Source organism: Arachis stenosperma, chromosome 2 (genome assembly GCF_014773155.1).
Source record: "Arachis stenosperma cultivar V10309 chromosome 2, arast.V10309.gnm1.PFL2, whole genome shotgun sequence".
NCBI classification, from domain to species: Eukaryota; Viridiplantae; Streptophyta; class Magnoliopsida; order Fabales; family Fabaceae; genus Arachis; species Arachis stenosperma.
In genome coordinates this window covers 105,795,879-105,814,444 of record NC_080378.1, presented here as the reverse complement: position 1 = coordinate 105,814,444, position 18,566 = coordinate 105,795,879, and the positions used below count along the sequence as shown (strand labels likewise).

At 36.2% G+C, this 18,566-nt stretch overlaps 1 long non-coding RNA gene across 3 annotated transcripts; it reads left to right on the top strand.

Annotated features, from left to right (window-relative positions):
• Positions 1–11,916: 11,916 nt before the first annotated feature.
• Positions 11,917–17,198, top strand: LOC130957767 (uncharacterized). 3 transcript variants are annotated; one of them, XR_009077284.1, is made up of 10 exons: positions 11,917–12,768; positions 13,972–14,206; positions 14,503–14,586; positions 14,833–14,908; positions 15,255–15,427; positions 15,532–15,976; positions 16,346–16,376; positions 16,481–16,574; positions 16,652–16,737; positions 16,847–17,198. It is a non-coding gene; the product is annotated as an uncharacterized LOC130957767 (long non-coding RNA). The 3 variants fall into 3 exon arrangements; XR_009077287.1 differs by having other exon boundaries at positions 16,821–17,198; XR_009077286.1 differs by lacking the exon at positions 16,346–16,376.
• The last annotated feature ends 1,368 nt before the right edge of the window (positions 17,199–18,566 follow it).

The following is an 18,566-nucleotide window of genomic DNA, read 5'->3' as shown; positions in this document are numbered from 1 at the left end:
CATCAAGCACTACCCTAGCATTGCCCAAATCCCCCACCTTCACAAAATCCCATATCATCGCATTCCATGATGCCACATTCTTCTGAGGCATTTCATCAAATAGCCTCTTTGCCTCCACCATATCCTCAACCTTCACATAGCCAACCACCATTGCCGTCTATGAAACTACATTCTTCTCAAACATTCCATCAAACACCTTGCGAGCATCACCAATCTTTCCACATTTTCCATACATATCAACCAAACAGGTTCCAACAAACATATCACCTTCAACCCCCATACCTCAACACCGAGCCATGGAGCAATTTTCCTTCGCAGGATCTGTACATGCTTGAACATGCCTTAATCACAGAAGAGTAAGTGTACCTATTAGGAAGAGACCCATGTGCCTTCATGCGAATAAAAGCAGAGAGGGCGTCGAAAAAGTAACTTCCTTTGGTGTGGGCTCCGATGAGGGAGTTCCAGAGAAAAGGGGAAGGGCCAAGGACGCGGTCGAAGACGGAGGTGTAATATGAAGCAGTGGCGGCAAAGGAGGCGGAAAGGAAAATGAAGCGGGAGATAATGAGGTGATCTTGCTCTAGACCTCGTTGGATGATGGAGGCGTGGACTTGGTAGATGTGATGAATGGTCTTGCAGGCCTTAAGAAGGGTGATAATGGCGGCAGTTGAACGCGGTGGAGAAGAAGAGTGTCGAAATATTGAATTCATCGGAAGAACGGCGTCATTTTGGCCTTAAGGGACGAATTTGTCCACTAATAATTTGTCCCAATCCACTTTAGCAAGTGTAACGGACACGTCATTCTCTACCCCTCCATGTCAGCTGGCTCTGTTGCCGTTTTTTGTCCAAAATGGACGGAGGGGTATAATTGTCAGCCGTTTTAAAACGTGAGGGATCGAAATATATTTTCCAATATTGAGGGACGAAAATGTCCTCGTTTTAAAAGGTCAGAGACCTATTTGTCTTTTACTCGATATTTTAAAGAAAATGGGTTTCTGGTAGAAATGGATTGGCTGGTTAAAAGAGTGTGTAACAACGGTTTCTTATTCTGTTATTGTAGAAGGACGACTTCATAGTTTCACTACAAGAATTTGACAAATTAGCGACGAATTAGTGACGCACTAACGACAAAATTAATGAGCGGTCACAAAATACCTGAACTTGAGAAAAGCGACTGATTAGCGAGAGATTTACGAGTAAGTTTGTTTCTCGCATGTTGACTTTTGTGGCTAAAAAAAGAGCGGAGAAAATTTCCTCACTAATTTGTCACAAATAAATTAGCGAGTGACAATGTTCTAGCAAATCAGTCACTTAGGGGTTCAATCGAATAAAAGTAAAGTAACGAGTGATATTATTGTCACTATTTCGTCGCAAGTGTTTGATATACAATTAGCGAGAAACAATTCACACACAAGTTCGTCGCTAAATAAACTTTGTGCGAAATGGCTAATTAGTGAGGAACAACGTTCCTAACTATTCCGTCACGAAGAATTGAAATGCATTTTGCGATGGATAATTTCCTAGCTAATTTGTCACCAAAGTTTTTATTTTTTAGCGAGCAACTAGTTTCTCGTTAATTTGTCACATAATATTGTAAAATTCAAAATAAGAGTAGCGACAAAAAATAGTCGTCGTTAACTCGTCGCAATAAATAAATCATTTAGCTAAGGAACTGTTCCTCGCTAATTAGTCGCTAAAGTGGAAATACGGATATTGAGCGCCTAGGACCTAAGTAGTGAGAAATTTGTGACCGTTTAACAATTGACACAATTTGTTCGCTGATTTCAAGTTGCTGATTAGCGGGTGAAATACATTTGTCGTTAAGTTGTCGCATGTTTAATTTAGCGAGCGACTTGGCAACTGCAATCTTGTCGCAAAGTAAAAACTATATCCTACCTATTTTGTAGCAAATTACTCGCTAATCTCATTGAAAATCTGTCGCAGAGTTATAACAAATCCAAAACTGATCAAGAAAATTTTATAAGTAACTGGTTGCAATTGAGTCACTAATCAAAAGCTTATTTAGTGAGGAATTAGCGACCGTTTACTTTTCTCGCTTATTTCATGTTGTTACTAATTTGTCAGAAAAAATATTAGTCCCATGTTACTACTAATCACTAACCACTATATACATCCATGGAAAATTCATGAAAAAAATCATTAAAAAAGAATACAAATTATTTTAATTTATTTATTTTAATATAAGATATTGATATTTACATAAATATTTTCGTATTTGTTTCAAAAAAATCTTACCTACCTTATAAAATATTTTTTAAAATTTAAATTCTTTTTAAAAAAAATCAAAATGAAAATTTGAAAACAAAAGAAAAAAAAAGTAACTCAAAAAACAAAAAAGCATTTAATTTCAAAAATTTAAAACGTACCTATAAGAACTTTTTTTTTATTATTTCAAATAAAAAATTGCGTATAAGCATTATTTCTAATGCTTTAAATCAAAATTTAAAAATTCTATTATCGTTACATGAAAAAACTAAAATGAGCCCTATTATATATACTATATACAGAGGTAATTGCATGTTAGATATAGCATTCGGTTTTCTCTGCTCTCTCTCTGGCCGAACCGATTTTGCATGAAGAAGAAGAAGTTTAGCTCGGTTCAAGAGCTTCAACCTTGGAGGCTTCCCCTTCTATAAATAAGGGAGAACAGCCAGGGCTTGAAGTAAGGAGAAAAAAGTGCAAGGCACAGAGTTCTCATAGCTACCCAAGCTAACAGAAGTTCTTCTCCTTCAATGTTTTTCATTTTGTAAATTTTCTGTTTAGTTTTGTCTGTCTTGAGTCTCATGAAAAAAGGCAAACAGTAAGGTTTGTAAGAAAAAGCCATAGAGCGAAAAAAGGCAGAGTATGCAAAATTAAAAGAAAAAGCCATATATGTCCTTAGAGGTCCTTTGTACATCTGTGTTGTGTTTCATGATTCTGTGGGAATCCCCTTGCAAGTTAGGTTAGCACTTTGCAATTGAAAGCTTGGCAGTGACCAAGTCAAGTTCGGGATTGAGAATTAGATTATGGATTTGTCCCGGATAGGAAGGTTAGTTCCTAGGGAAAATTGGTGTATGTAATCATGATTATAGTGAAATTCCATCATTGTTGTGATGGAGACTGGATGTAGGCTGCATTGCACTTAGCAGCTAAACCAGGATACATCTTGGTGTGATTCTCTCTCTCTTCTACTCCATTTCTGTTTCTTCTGTATAGGAGACAAATCTGAAAAATATCTCTTGGCTGGTTACGAGACAAAAAGAAAATATCTCTTGACTAGTCACGAGACAAAAACAAAAATATCTCCTCAAGTGTTCTGAAAAACAGCAAGTGTTATTAAGCAAAAAAGGGGCTAAGATTCAACCCCCCTTCTCTTAGCCACTGATAAACCATCACATTCATACATTCAGAAGACAAAGGCAATACCACCACATCAAAATAATTGACTATTCTTATTATATAACTCGAAACTTCATGCATCTTAATTCTTCTAAAAAAATTCACTATTTTATTCCAGTTTGATGATGATAAGAGGAATTATTTTATAACTAATTGACGGAAATAAAAACTATATTATTATTAATGCTTATGCAATTCTTTAAATTAAAAGACAGAAAAATAAAATTGAACTTAAAATACTACTAGTGATCATGTAATCCTAAATATGAGAAACAGAAATTAGAATAACAGAAATATGGGAGGTGGAACTCAACCACCTTAATCATGAGAGGTGCTAGGTTCTTCAGGGGAAGGTTTCTGGTGCTTCAAAGCTTCTAATTCACGCCCCTGCATCTCTTGCTCCTTGACCAGTTTGCAAATCATGCTAGTCTGATCTTTCTGCTCTTCTCTTAGTTGATCCAAGGTGGTTTGCAGTTGAATCACAGATGCTTTCAACTGAGTCCAATATTTAATTGGAGGGATCTCTTGTGGAGGCTCAGATGCCTTCCTTTTGGGATGATCCTCTGGTATCTTGGCGCTTTCCATCACTTGTTTGGTGATTGGGCTTTCCACTGGGATAAATGTATCTATGTGAAGCAGTGCTTTAGTCTCTTAACATAGGTGAAAGATGAGGTTTGGATAGGCCAACCTGACTTGGATGGACATCCTGTCTTGGATATCTAACGGAAAATTATTTGGTGAACTTTTACCTCATTCTCCAGCATGATGTAGTGAAATGCCCATTCTTCACCTTTTTCTGGCGTTCAACGCCAGAGAGATGCTTCCTCTAGGGTGTTCTGCCTTCTATTCTACATCATTTTGTCTCTGTTTAAATATTGTTCATGAACACCAACACACAAAAAAAGTAAAATAATAAAAACTAATTATGAAGAAAACTAATTCAAGAATAAGAATATTCAAAGGAATAGAAAATAATATGTTTTTGATCATTGGGTTGCCTCCCAACAAGCGCTTCTTTAATATCTTTAGTTGGACTTCATTGTACTTAGCTCAGTAGCAGTGTTGAGCCTCCTGGCTCAATATCTCCTTCAAGGTAATGCTTAACTCTCTGTTCGTTGACAGTGAACCTATTGTCCGAGTCCTTATCTTGAAGTTCTATGTACCCATAGGGTGATACACTAGTGACCACATAGGGTCCCTTCCAATGGGATTTGAGTTTTTCTGGAAATAATCTGAGTCTTGAGTTGAATAGGAGAACCTTTTGGCCTGCTTCAAATAATCTAGAAGTTATCTTCTTGTTATGCCTCCTTTTTGCTTTCTCTTTATAGATCTTTGCATTTTCAAATGCTGCTAAGCGAAATTCGTCCAACTCATTTAGTTGGAGCAGCCGTTTTTCTCCTGATGCTTTAGCATCAAGGTTGAGGAATCTGGTTGCCCAATAGACTTTGTGTTTCGATTCCACTGGCAGATGACAAAATTTTTCATACACCAATTGATATGGTGATGTTCCTATAGGGGTCTTGAAGGCTGTTTTGTATGCCCATAGAGCATCATCAAGCTTTCTAGCCCAATCCTTTCTAGAGGCACTTCCTGTCCTCTCCAGGATTTGTTTTAGCTCTCTATTTGAGACTTCAGCCTGCCCATTTATCTGAGGATGGTACGGTATTACCATTTTATGGTGAACTCCATAATGGCTCAAAACAGAGTCAAGCTGTCTGTTGTAGAAATGAATACCTCCATCACTGATCAATGTTCGAGAAATACCAAACCTGCTGAAGATGTTCTTCTGGAGGAACTTCATTACTACTTTAGTGTCATTAATGGGTGATGCTATTGCTTCAACCCATTTAGACACATAATCTACTGCCACAAGGATATAGGTATTTGAGTATGAAGCTGGGAAAGGACCCATGAAGTCTATACTCCATACATCAAACAGCTTAATCTCTAGGATTCCTTGCTGAGGCATGTCGTGACCATGAGAGAGGTTGCCAGTCTTTGGCAACTGTCACAGTTACGGACAAACTCTCTAGAGTCCTTAAAGAGTGTGGACCAGTAGAATCCACTTTGGAGAACCTTTCTGCCTATTCGCTCACCTCCAAAGTGTCCTCCAAAGTTGGAGCTATGACAGTGCCATAGTATTTTGTGTGCTTCTTCTTTAGGCACATAGCGTCGGATGATCCCATCCGAGCATCTCTTAAAGAGATATGGTTCATCCCACAAGTAGTACTTTGCATCATGCATGAGTTTTTGAGCTTGATGCGTATTGTATTCTTTAGGAATGAATCTTATAGCTTTGTAATTTGTAATGTTTGCAAACCATGGTGCTGTCCGAATGACAAAGAGTTGCTCATCTGGAAAGGTTTTAGAGACCTCAGTAGAAGGAGGGGATGTCCCTTCTATAGGTTCAATCCGAGACAGGTGGTCAGCCACCTGGTTTTTGACCCTTTTTTGTCTCGGATTTCTATATCGAACTCTTACAGGAGTAATATCCATCTTATCAGCCTGGGCTTAGAATCCTGCTTGGTGAGTAGATATTTGAGAGCAGCATGGTTAGTGTAGATAATGACTTTAGATCCTACTAAATAGGATCTGAACTTGTCAATGGCATAAACCACTGCAAGTAGCTCCTTTTCTGTAGTAGTGTAATTCCTCTGCGCATCATTTAAAATACGGCTGACATAATAAATGACATGCAGAAGCTTGTCATGCCTTTGCCCCAGGACTGCGCCAATGGCATGGTCACTGGCATCACACATTAATTTGAATGGCAAGTTCCAATTGGGTGCAGAGATGATAAGCGCAGTGATAAGCTTAGCTTTAAGAGTCTCAAAGGCCTGCAGACACTCTTAGTCAAAGACAAATGGAGTGTCAGTAGTTAATAAATTGCACAGAAGTTTTGTGGTTTTAGAAAAATCTTTTATGAACCTCCTGTAGAATCATGCATGTCATAGGAAACTTCTGATTCCTTTTACATTAATGGGTGGCAGTAATCGTTCGATTACCTCTACCTTGGCTTGATCTACTTTTATTCCCTTATTCAAAATCCGATCCCCAAGGACAATCCCTTCAGTCACCATGAAGTGACATTTTTCCCAATTTAAAACCAAGTTCGTCTCTTGGCATCTTTTGAGAACTAGGGCTAAATGTCAAGGCAGGATTCAAATGAATCTCCAAAGATGGAGAAGTCATCCATGAATATTTCAAGGAATTTCGCCACCATATTAGAGAATATAGAGAGCATGCATCTCTGAAAGGTGGCAGGTGTATTGCACAGGCCAATGGCATCCGCCTATAAGCAAACACGCCATAGAGGCATGTAAATGCTGTCTTTTCCTGATCCTGTAGATCTACTACAATTTGATTGTAACCGGAATACCCATCCAGGAAACAATAAAATGCATGCCCTGCTAGTCTCTCTAGCATTTGATCTATGAATGGTAAAGGAAAATGATCCTTTCTGGTGGCGTTATTGAGCCTTCTATAGTCAATGCACATATGCCACCTTGTAACTGTCCTTGTAGGAATCAGTTCATTCTTTTCATTATGAACCACTGTCATGCCTCCCTTTTTAGGGACAATTTGGACATGGCTTACCCAGGGACTTTTAGAGATGGGATAAATAATCCCAGCCTCCCATAATTTAGTGACTTCCTTCTGCACCACCTCCTTCATGGCTGGGTTCAGTCGCCTCTGTGGTTGAACCACTGGTTTGGCGTCATCCTCCAGCAGGATCTTGTGCATGCATTATGTTGGGCTGATGCCCTTAAGGTCATCGATTGTCTACCCAAGAGCTGTCTTGTGTTTTTTTAGCACTTGGATTAGTGCTTCATCTTCTTGTGGTTTTAAGGCAGACCTTATGATCATAGCATAAGTATTCCCAACTCCAAGAAATGCATATTTCAAGAAGGATGGTAATGGTTTGAGTTCGAGTTTAGGAGGCTTGTCTTCTTCCTTAGGAGTTTTCAGAGGTTCCTTAGTTTCCTTTAGCTCCTCTAACTCAGGCTGAGCATCATAAAAGATGTCATTCAACTCTTTTTTGAGTCTCTCAGCCATATTCACTTCTTCCACCAAGAAATCAATGATATCAATACTCATGCACTCCTCTGGAGTGTCTGGATGCTGCATGGCTTTAACAGCATTTAGCACAAACTCATCCTCATTGACTCTCAGGGTTACTTCTCCTTTTTCAACATCAATGAGAGTTCATCCTGTAACTAGGAAGGGTCTTCCTAGTATGAGGGTTGCACTCTTGTGCTCATCCATTTCCAGTACCACAAAATCTGTGGAAAAGGCAAAGGGTCCAACTTTAACAATCATGTCTTCAATCACGCCTGATGGAAACTTAATAGAGCCATCAGCAGGTTGAAGACATATGCGGGTTGGTTCTACTTCGTGAGTTAAACTGAGTTTCTTTATTAATGAAACTGGTATCAGGTTGATGCTTGCCCCAAGATCACACAATGCAGTTCTTGTGCAAGCAAAGTGCAGGGTATAATAAAGCTTCCCGGATCTTTGAGTTTATCTGGTAAGCTTCTTTGAATTACTACACTGCAATCTTCAATGAGGAAGACTATTTCTGCCACTCTCCAATCCTTTTTACGGATTAAGATATCCTTCATAAATTTTTCATAAGAAGGTATCTGTTCAAGAGCCTCTGCAAAAGGAATTTTAATCTCAAGTGTCTTGAGATAATCCGCAAAACAGGAAAATTGCTTATCTTTTTTCGCTTGGCGAAGCTTTTGAGGATATGGCATCTTGGCCCTGTATTCATCAACTTTAGTTGATGTAGGTTGAATGCTTACGGAATTGGAAGGGTGTTATCAGCACTTGTATGTGTCTGACTACCTTTATTTGGGCGTTCAACGCCCTTGTTACTGCCCTCTTCCTGGCGTTCAACACCAAGAACAATTTCCCATATTAGGCGTTCAACGCCAAGTGTAGGTACCTCTTCTTGGCGTTGAATGCCAATGACATTCCTCTTTGGGTGTTCAACACCCTCAGAGATGTCTTGGACATCAATCTGGTATCATTCTGTGAGTTTTTCTTCCCCTGATCTTCTGTTACATTGAGGCTGGGTGTTTAGTACTTTCCCATTCTTCAGTTGAATGGCCTGACACTCTTCTGTTATCTGCTTAGATAACTGCTGCCTTGTTTGACTCAATTGGGCTTCCACATTCCTATTAGAAGCCTGTGTTTCTCTCAAAGTCTCATGCAATTCTAGCAGTTGCTGGGCAAGGGCGTGTAATTGATGAGTCAATGGACCATCCTGTTCTGGATGGTTAGGTTCAGTAAATATTACCTTAACCTCTCCTTTCATAGAAGTCTCAGCGGTTGAGTACAGATGCTGATTAATGGCAACTATCTCAATAAGCTTGTGAGCCTCTTCAATTGTCTTTCTCATATATATAGAGCCACCAACAGAGTGGTCTAAAGACATTTGGGCCATGTCTGTAAGGCCATAATAGAAGATGTCTAATTGCACCCATTCTGAGAATATTTCAGTGGGGCATTTTTGGGGCATTCTCCTATACCTCTCCTAAGCATCATGAAGAGATTCATTGTCCTCTTGCTTGAAGCCCTGGATATCTAGTATTAACTGGGTCATCTTCCTTGGAGGGAAGTATTGAATTAGAAACTTATCTACTAGCTGCTTCCATGTTCTCAAGCTAGATTTAGACTGGTTATCCAATCACCTCTTTGCTTGGTCTCTTATAGCAAAGGGAAAGAGTAGTACTCTGTAAACATTCTGATCTACTCCTTTAGTGTGTACTGTGTCAGCAATTTGTAGAAAGTTTACCAGAAATTCAACAGGTTCTTCCTGTGAAAGTCCAGAGTACTAGCAGTTTTGCTACACCAGAATAATGAGCTGAGGATTGAGCTCAAAGTTACTTACTCCAATGGGAGGTATACTAATACTTCTCCCATAGAAGTCAGGGTTGGGGGACATGTAGGACCCCAAAATTCTTCTGAACTGTTCATTCCCATTTGGGTTCATGGTAAAAGAAAGGTAGAAGAAAGAAGTAAAGAAAAAATAGAATTAAATTATTTTTATTTATTTATTAATTAAATTTGAAAATAAAAGTTAATTAATTAAAAAGATTTGAAAGTTAGATGATATAATTCGAAAAAGAAGAGAGAGAGAAAGAGAAGAGAGATTTTCAAAAATTGAAGAGAGAAAAATTAGTTAGGAGGTTTTGAAAAAGAAGAGAGAGAAAACAACAAACTAATTAAGAAAGATTTGAAAACAAGATAAGATAGATGATTAGGAAAGATTTGAATTTAAAATTAGAAAAGATAAAAAAAGATATAATTTTAAAAATTAAAATTAGAAAAGATAAGATAGAAATTTAAAAAGATTTGAAAAAGATTTAAAAGAGATAAGAATTGAAATTTGATTTTTGAAAAAGATTTGTTTTTGAAATTGAATTTGAAACAAAATAAGATAAAGATTTGAAAAAAAAATTTAAGAACGATAAGATTTAAAAAGATTTGAAATCAAAATAAAAAAGATAGTTTTTAATTTATTAAAATTTAAATTTTAAAAGGAGGTTAAGATAAGGAAGAATCAAATTAAAAGAAAAGATTTGAAAAGATTTTAAAAAGATATAATTTTAAATTTAATTCTTAACTTGACTAACAAGAAAACACCTAATTTAAAATTTTTGAAATCAAATATGCAATATTTTTGAAAATTAAGGAGAGATAAGAAAAGATATTTTTTTTATTTTTGATTTTTGAATTTAATGAGGAAAGAGAAAAATAACTAAAAAATACCAAGCTTAAAATTTTTAAATCTAAAACACAAAGTTTTTGAAAATTAAAAGAGAAAAACACCTAAAAGACACCAAACTAAAAATTTTAAGATCAAAACAAGGAAAATAAATAAGAACAACTTGAAGATCAAGATGAACACTAAGAACACTTTTCAAAAATTCAAAGCAAAAAGTGAACACACAAAGGACACCAAACTTAAAATTTGACACTAGACTTAAACAAAAGGCACTATTTTTGAAAATTTTTGAAAAAAAGAAAGCAAGAAATTCGAAAACTCAACAAGAATAACAACAAAAACTTAAACAAGAACAAAGATTAATAAAGAAAAGAAAGATTTTTGAAAATGTTTTTGATTTTTTCGAAAAAAAAAGAAAAATAAAAGTCTCAACAAAATTCAAAACAATACCTAATCTAAGCAACAAGATAATCCGTTAGATTGTTTAAACTCGAACAATCCCCACAACTCGAACAATCCCCGACAACAGTGCCGCCAATCTTCCTCTAGGCTGAACACCAGGATTAGTGCACATCCAGTTTGAATGAGGGTGAAGCTCCTGCAGTTCATTCCATTGGTGATCCTACTCAAAATGCCACAGACAAGGTCGAATCTTCCGGATCAGAGAGTGTTGCACCTTGGTTCTAGCCTTTACCACAAAGACACTAATCTCCCCACACCTCGACTGAACTAATGTCTCGAGAAGTCTCCAACGAAGTCGTGGATTAGCAATCTAAGAGACGTATCCTCAAGCTAGTGGTTCATTGATATTTGATGAAAGACGCTCACTAAACTCATGTAGAATAGAGATAACCTTGTGTCGGTTCAACTTATTCATAAGGTTGAAGAATAAAGATGCATCTTAGGAGAGGATCAAACACGAATTGAGATAGAACAGTAGTACTTTTATTAATTCATAAAACTCAGTAGAGATTCTAACCTTAACCTTAGGATGTTTAGAAATTCATACTGTAAATACAATGACAGGTTCGAATGTAAAAGTGGGGAAGAAGATCCTAAACAAGGGTGATCTTCTCCTTTAAATACTAAACTAATGACTAGGAATTACAGAAATATGATAGGCTTAAGCTTGTAGTGCAAAAATCCACTTCTGGAGCCCACTTGGTGAGTGTTTGGACTGAGCTTGAGTGTCTCCCACGTTCTAAAACTCCCTAGGGGCATTGAACGCTGTCTAGAGGCCCCCTTTTGGGCATTGGACGCTGTCTACCTCTCTGTGGGCGTTGGACGCCAGGTCTGGGGTAGATGGCTGGCGTTGAACGCAAGTTTTGGGTCTTCATTTTCGAAGCAAAGTATGACTATTATATATTTTTGGAAAGCTCTGGATGTTAGTTTTCCATAGCCATTGAGAACGCTTCATTTGGACTTGTGTAGCTCCAGAAAAGTTCTTTCGAGTGCATGGAGGTCAGATTCTGACAGCATCTGCAGTGCTTTCTCTGTCTCTGAATCAGACTTTTGCTCCAGCTCCTCAATTTTAGCTAGAAATTACCTGAAATTGTATAAAAATACACAAACTCAAAGTAGAATTCAAAAATATGAATTTTACACTAAAATCTATGAAAATATAATAAAACTTAAATAAAATATGCTAAAAATTATATAAAAATGATGTCAAAATGCATATAAAATATCCGCTCATCAATAAGCATATTTAAAAAAAAACAAAGAAGAAAATAATATAGTATAAGTACAACAGATTGAACATTGAAGAGGATAAATGGAAGGTCTTACTTGAACTAGCTGCGAAGGGGAGGAGAAGAGTAGTAGCGAACCAAAGACCAGAGAGGAAGAGACGCAATTACACTATAATAGATAGTTAGAAAGGTAGAAAAAATTGTAGTCGCAGAGTCAGAGAGCCAGAGAGGGGAGGAGAGTGGCAGACGATTTTGCCTCTGGCGACGACGGTTCCCTCGGGCTGGGTGTCAGGCGCGCGATGAGAGTTCTGCGGTAACCTTAAGAGTTAAATGTGTAAGCAGTGAGAGGGGGAGGGTGGCGTACGGCGGTGAAAATGGACGAGGGTGGCAGAGAGAAGAAGAAGGAGACACTACAGCAAACAGGGAAGATAGCAGCAGCTAATTAGCAGCTGTTTATCAAACCGCAGCCAATTGACAAGATAGCGGCCATTATGATATCGGTTTGGGCTCTGCTACAAAAAGAACCAAGATAGCAGCGATTTGCTTCCCAACGGCAACAAATCAAAACAAGAAGAGAGCCCCTAAATGCCCCGTCACCAGAGTTCTAAAGTCTGAATCATTCCCCCTTGTCCAGCCCTAGCAACCACCCACGCAGCGCCACCATCGATCATCACCCCCCAGAGTCTCCATCAGAACCACAGAACCACCACCTTCTTCTTCTTCCACCCTCGCCGAACAACCACCGCGAAAACCCTTTCTCTCTTTCTCTTCCCCTGTCTCATGCCTTCTCTGTCTCGTTGTCGGCTACCATCCAGCGCTGCCGTGACCATCTTCTTCCCCTCCTTACAACCTCGCACTATGGGCCTGTGGCTCTCTAGTTTGCCCATGCCTCCCTTATTCCCAGTCACAGAATCAGAACAGAGCCACTCTATTGTTAATTCGACTCAGGTTCTCAGATCACATTTTCTTCTCTGTTTTAGTTAATTTAGGATTAGTTATATATTGATTCTAGTGTTAATTTGATTTGGTTAGAATTATTTGCTGCTGTTAGTTGAGTTTAGGTTAGAATTAGGATTTTCTTATTAGAATTAGTGTTAGTTTATACAAAGTTAAACATGCTGTTAAGAGCTTCTTGAGGTTGAATTTTAATTTGTTTGGATTTATTGACTGATGCTTTGCTGAGTCATTGCAAAATGCTGCTAATTTTTTGTCATTGGTGCTGAATTTTCATTTAGTGTTACAAAGAATGCTTGTTAGTGCTATTTTGTATTGTTTATGCTTTTGCATGCCAAGTGTTCGATAATATGCCAAGTATTTTGAATATGTTTCACAATATGCTATTTTGTTGGGAACTTTCAATACATAAAGTTTGATATGTATATAAAAGTCATTTAATTGAATAGAATAAACGTATGAAGATCAAATTGGTTTAAGAGTGTAATTTAATTTTCTCTACGTTTTTGTATCTTTGAAGTGGCTGGACTGCTAAATTGGATTAGTATTTCATTCTCTATTTCCACTGCTAGGCTTGCTCCTAGTTCGTAGAACAGTTGCTTTATGTTATGGCACATGCAACATAAACTCTCTGAAATATACTACTGCCTTCTTTAATGCCAAACCCCTCACTATATATATATATTTCTTATGTTGTTGTAAGTGTTTTGGTGGATTGTTTTATATTTTATTTTACTATTAGTAAGTATAGTAGTTAACGGAGAGCAAAGAAGAAACAGGTGCTGTTGGCTATTAAATAAATGAATAAAAGATGGCATTATATCTTGAGAATTTGTATATCATGTTTGATTCAAGTGAATTTGTACAACTTAAAAATTGTGTGCTAGTTTTATGAACACCGAACACCACCATAGGGGTTGACAAATATACATACTGATATATTTATGATGCGAGGGAACTGTGGAATTAACAAGCATAGTTTTTGCCAATTTTTCATTGTAATAATGGTCTATTATCTTTTCCCCCTTTCTATATGTATCGAAATCTGTTTCTCTATGTACAGTGATTTTACAAAACTTTCACCATCTCAATTAATGGGCTATCAGTGCATTTGTAATTAAAAGTTACATTTTATAATCCTGCTCTTTCAATGGCTTTTATGTTTATATAATTAATATTTTTTGTTTATGTTTACAGGTATATTGAGTTCTATGATGTCATGTCTGTCCCCATGGTAATAGCACTTTCTGGCCAATTTCTTCTTGGTCAACTAGTGATGGTGAAGCCATCAGAAGCAGAAAAAAATTTGGTTCAGTCCACAACATCTGTTGCTACTGGACCTGCTGGAGTTATAGTCCCATATTCAGGGGGAGCAAGAAGGCTATATGTAGGCAATCTGCATTTCAATATGACCAAAACTGATCTTCGGACGGTGAGCACTTATTTTTCTTTTGGCCTATGTACAATTTGTCACTTCTAAATGAGTCTCTAGATTTAATAGACCGCAAGGGGTCGTCATGATATGATGCAATTTTGATTGTAGAATGAGCTAGACTCATGTACTTAGAATGTATCTAGTGTTTTTGTTTCTCTTCCCTTTCTTTGTCAATTAGTTAAACTCAGGATCTTGTTTTTCCTTCACAGTTTATTGATTTATTATTTTTGAGTTCAATCTTTCCCTTCTAATTGCCTGTGTTATTCTCTTGTCTTCCTTGTCTCATTTTTTAGGTGTTTAAAGCATTTGGTCAGGTTGAGCTTGTCTAGCTGCCTCTTGATGAAAGTGGGAACTGCAAAGGTTTTGGCTTTGTCCAGGTGATTAATATGACTTTTTTGTCTGGTTAAATGCATTCAATTTTGGTTGCCTCTTCCTTTATGTTTTTATAACTTCTCCTTTTCTAAAATTATATGTTATAGTAATATTTGAAGAGGTTGCCCATATTCTATGCGGAAGCTTTGATTGTATTGAACTGCGGTCTGCAGGACTTGAGAAACTAGTCTTCTATAAAATTGTAATTTTTTTCTAGCAGTGTCAGTTGATTGAACTATTGTTTATTGTAGTTTGCACGCCCTTGAAGATGCAAGAAATGCACAGAGCTTGAATGGTCAATTGGAAATTGGTGGCAGGACAATCAAGGTACGTACTATTGTTTTGTCCTTAGATATGAGTTTAGTGGTCCTTGTTTGACTCAAATTAGGTTTTATATTTTGGTGAAGTTTGAGCTCATGCTTATTTTGGAGAATCTGCATTACTAAAATATCAAAATGAGCACTCAGCTTGTGGAATATAACTTAATTTTCAGGAAAATAGACAATTTAATTTCACGCACATTTCTTTCAGTATATTTGGTTGTAGGTAGAAATCAGTAGGGCTGAGCTCTGTCATAAATTTATACATTAGATTCATCTATGAAAAGTTCACATGTTATCACCTACTAGTGGAAATTGTGACAGTTATAAACACTAACTTTCTGTTGTTGCAGGACAAATTTGGTGTAAGGTCTCCGAGACATAGCTCTGCAGAAATGATGGTAGCCCTTTACCTACAAGTCAGTATTATTAGCCAGGCACTAATTTTTGTCACCAAGTCTTGTAGCTGGTCCTATGTTAAAAGACATGGTCTTCTTCTATTGGGTTCTTCATGATTGCTCAACTGGTAATCTTAATTCTTTTTGTTCTCCTCTCAGCAACCTAATATGTAAAGATATGTGTTGGCTTGGTTTTCTTCTGTTGTAACTAAAAATTTTCTTTAATTGGCAGGTGGCAACTGCTCTTGCAGTATATGCTAACTAGAGCTTTGCAAGAATCAAGAGAATGGGATGGGATTGGACTGGTGTAATCTGACTCTACAGTTTAGTGACCTATGTGCCTCTTAATTTGCTTAAATTTGTGATTATAAGTGTGATCACAATTCTTAGGGATTTGTGATTATGGGTCTACAATGAAATAATTGAAAATCAAAGACTAAAATATATACACTAAAAAGATAAATTGAATAACTCTATTAACCCTGTTATTAGTTTACTTTCTTAATTCATACTACAGTTTCAGTTATTTATTGTTCTTGCTTTGATTAATGTTTTTAACTGATCTTTTTTTAATTTATTTGTGGATTGAGAGAAATGTTTGTCAGGCCATTTGAGTTCAAAGACAGTAGTATGTTACTCATCAAGTAGAGTTCTTACCTGCTGCTGATCTTATGTTGGTGAGTATATGTTCTTATAATCTAATATTAGTTTCTAGGAACTTAATATTGTATGACAATTTTTATGCTACTAGTTAATTGAATAGTAGAAAAGTGAAAAAGCATGGTCATAAATTGGTTCTGTAATTTTATTGCCATTTGATCAAAAAGTGGTTTTTATTTGTTCAAATAGCATATGCTTTCTTCTGCAGAACTTGATTTTTCAAGGTTCCTACCATTGAAACGTGAGACACATAGGACATAGTTGTCCTTTTTTTCTTGTTTTTACATCTTAATCAGTTCAGTTGCATAGTTGTTCTAATTCTTGGTAGACTAATGATACAAACACTTCTCAATTCTTACATACTCCCCGGTGATATGATGCAAAAGCCTTGTCTAAACTTCAAGCTGAACAGTCTAGGTGTGTTGACGTGATAAACTGACTTACTGTTATAATAATAATAAATATTTTGTGCAACTATGATTATTATATTGTTAAAGGATTTCATGTAATTTTTCCCTTAGGCTTGAGAAACGGGTCAACAAGAAAGTAATGGCAATGTTTAAGAAGGCAGAAGATGAGTACAATGATTTGATGTCAGAGAAAAACATAATTGAGGTTTCTTTTTGCCCATCTATTTCAATAATTTGCCACATTTCTTGCATAACTGGTTATTCTATCATTGTGTTGTGTAGAATGACAAGTCTAAAATCAAGAAAGTGATCAAAGAATTGGATGAAAAAAAAGAGACACTAAATGTGACCTGGGTCAAAGTAAACAAGTGAGTTTTTTCACCACTTCATATATGCCCTTTACTCCATCTATTTTACATGCTTTTCAATTTGGCAATGCCTTTTTTTCCAGTGATTTTGGATCCATATTTTCTACAGTACTACTGGGTACGATGGCTAAGTTAGAACCTCCAGAAGGATGCAGTTTTCTTGATGGTCTTGAGGTTCGGGTTGCATTTGGAGGTGTTTGGAAATAGTCATTGTCTTAAGTGGAGGTCAACGATCCATTGAGGTTTATATTTGTCATCATGACTTTTAAAGGGGTTTCAATATTTAGGATTTTTCTAAGGTTTTTACCAATATTTAGGATTTTTCTAAGGTTTTTACCACCTTAGTTTTGTTTTTCCCCTATATATATATATATATGTATGTGTGTGTGTACAAGTAGTGCTCGAGTATCATATTTTTTTATTTTACAAATAAGAATTTTTTAGTTAACATTTTAAATTTATCTGAGTTTAATATTGTTTATTTAGTGTTTTTTATATTAATATCTCAAGTTTAATAAATATGATGTAAAGAAAATAGATTATAGTAAAAAAAAATGGTATAAATTAATGTAATTAATTAGTTTTTTTTAAGCTTGTTTACGAAATTGTGGCGGTTTTGAACCGTCTCAATTTTTTTAAAAAACCACCCATAATTTTGTGGCGGTTTTTAACCGCAGCAATTTTTTTAAATCCAATCACTGAAATCGCGCTAAATCAAACGACGCTAATCCTTGGTTTTGCTGTGGTTTTTTGAAACCGCCGCAAAATCAAATCTCCACCCCCTAATAGACGACGCTTTTAGAACCGCTGGAATTTCGTTTCGCGGCGGTTAAAAACCGCCGCAAATTCCCAAAAAAAAACCGCCGCAATTCCCGTGCCTCTTGTAGTGAATATGAGAGAAGGAGAACGACGACACAAAGATGAGAGGATTAGAGGTAGGTTTTTTTGAGAACAAATATATATATATATATATATATATATATATATATATATATGTATGTATGTATATATGTAATAGGGATATTTTAGTCATTTTGTATAATAAGAATATTGTACGTAGTCATTTTATATAAAAAAAAATACTAATTCAAATCGGTATAAAATTTGGTTCACCTAATTTTTATTGAATCAATTTATCCGGTTTATGACAAAAATAATGATTTAACTGGTTATGTGTGTGGCAATTTGATTAGTTGAAATAAAATATTTTAAGAAAAAGTTATTTTGAACAACTTTATGTGAGTGACCTCCATTAATTAATCACTTAAATGAAGTAAAATGTTAAGGGTTAGAAATATAATTATTCATGTGTCTATTTTTATCAGTTTAAATTTTTAGAAAAAATAGTTTCATAATATAGTATTAGAATTTTTTATGACCTAAAGATTTAGACTCTACAAGATTCTTATTAATTGGTGGAGATTTTTCAAAACCTCCCCAACATCATCTATTTGTGACCATTTATAAAACTCCCAAAAATAAAAATTCCAGCATTTATATAGTTAAAACACCCACATATTTAAAAGTCTAAACAAACACTTAAAGCCCATACTAAAGATGCAAACTAGGGCTAGCTTTGAGTGAGATGGAGAGTGAGCAAGACCTAATCGAAACCCTAAATTATACCCGTCGTCGTGCTATCGCTGCCGCCACTGCCACCGCCACCGCTACAGTCATTCATCTCCTTGCTATTGGCGCCAATGCCACTACGTACTTCGACAATCTCTTTTCTCGTTGTCTCTTCTGTTGATGCATCTCCTCAGATCGCGATACGGTAACTTTTGAGTTCTCCTTCTACATTTTTATGTGCATTTCTATAAAAACTTTTT